At 40.8% G+C, this 1,068-nt stretch overlaps 1 non-coding gene across 1 annotated transcript; it reads left to right on the top strand.

Annotated features, from left to right (window-relative positions):
• The first annotated feature begins 257 nt into the window (after positions 1-257).
• On the top strand, positions 258-364 carry LOC114369097. Its single transcript, XR_003657554.1, has one exon. It is a non-coding gene; the product is annotated as a small nucleolar RNA R71 (small nucleolar RNA).
• Positions 365-1,068: the final 704 nt, after the last annotated feature.

Below are 1,068 nucleotides of genomic sequence, written 5' to 3'. Positions count from 1 at the left end.
AGGCATCTAGTTTACCTTCAAGCTTCTTAGTTTCAGCTGATGAAGATGAATTCGTGGCTACTTCATGTACTCCTCTAATGACAATAGCATCATTTCTGGCACTAAATTGCTGGGAGTTGGAAGCCATCTTCTCAATTAAATTCCTGGCTTCAGCAGGGGTCATGTCTCCAATGGTTCCACCACTGACAGCATCTATCATACTTCTCTCCATGTTACTGAGTCCTTCATAAAAATATTGGAGAAGAAGCTGCTTAGAAATCTGGTGGTGAGGGCAATTGGTGCATAGTTTTTTAAATCTCTCCCTGTATTCATATAGGCTCTCTCCACTGAGTTGCCTAATGCCTGAAATATCCTTTCTAATGGTCGTGGTCCTGGAAGCAGGGAAAATTTTTTCTAAGAATACTCTCTTGAGGTCATCCCAACGTGTGATGGACCTTGGAGCAAGGTAATATAGCCAGTCCTTTGCCACTCCCTCTAAAGAATGAGGAAAGGCCTTCAGAAAGATGTAATCTTCTTGGACATCTGGAGGTTTCATGGTGGAGCAGACAATATGGAATTCTTTCAAATGTTTATGAGGGTCTTCACCTGCAAGGCCATGAAACTTTGGAAGCAAATGGATCGGTCCAGTTTTAAGAACATATAGGACATCCTCATCAGGGTATTGGATGCACAAGCTTTCATAAGTGAAATTAGGTGCAGCCATTTCCCTTAGAGTCCTCTCACGGGGTGGAGGTTGTGCCATGTTCTCAGAATGTTCAAAATTATAATGCTCAAAATCAGGATGTTCAAAATCACCAATAACAGAATGCACAGACTCACCAGTAACAGAATGCTCAGGATGTTCAAAAGGCACAAAATGTTCAGGGAAAGTAGGATGCACACTATGCCTAACTAATCTATGAAATGTTCTATCTATTTCAGGATCAAGGGGTTGTAAGTCAGATGGATTGCCTCTAGTCATACACTACATTCAGCATGCACAACTAGTTGTCTTCTTATGCAAGTAACAATGTAGGTTTGAACTATAGCTACCATCAAATGATATCCAAATGACTTGAAATTTTGTGA

This window comes from Glycine soja, chromosome 9, assembly GCF_004193775.1.
Source record: "Glycine soja cultivar W05 chromosome 9, ASM419377v2, whole genome shotgun sequence".
In the NCBI taxonomy this organism is placed as follows: Eukaryota; Viridiplantae; Streptophyta; class Magnoliopsida; order Fabales; family Fabaceae; genus Glycine; species Glycine soja.
The sequence above is the reverse complement of the archived record's forward strand: the minus strand, read 5'-3'. Positions and strand labels throughout refer to the sequence as shown.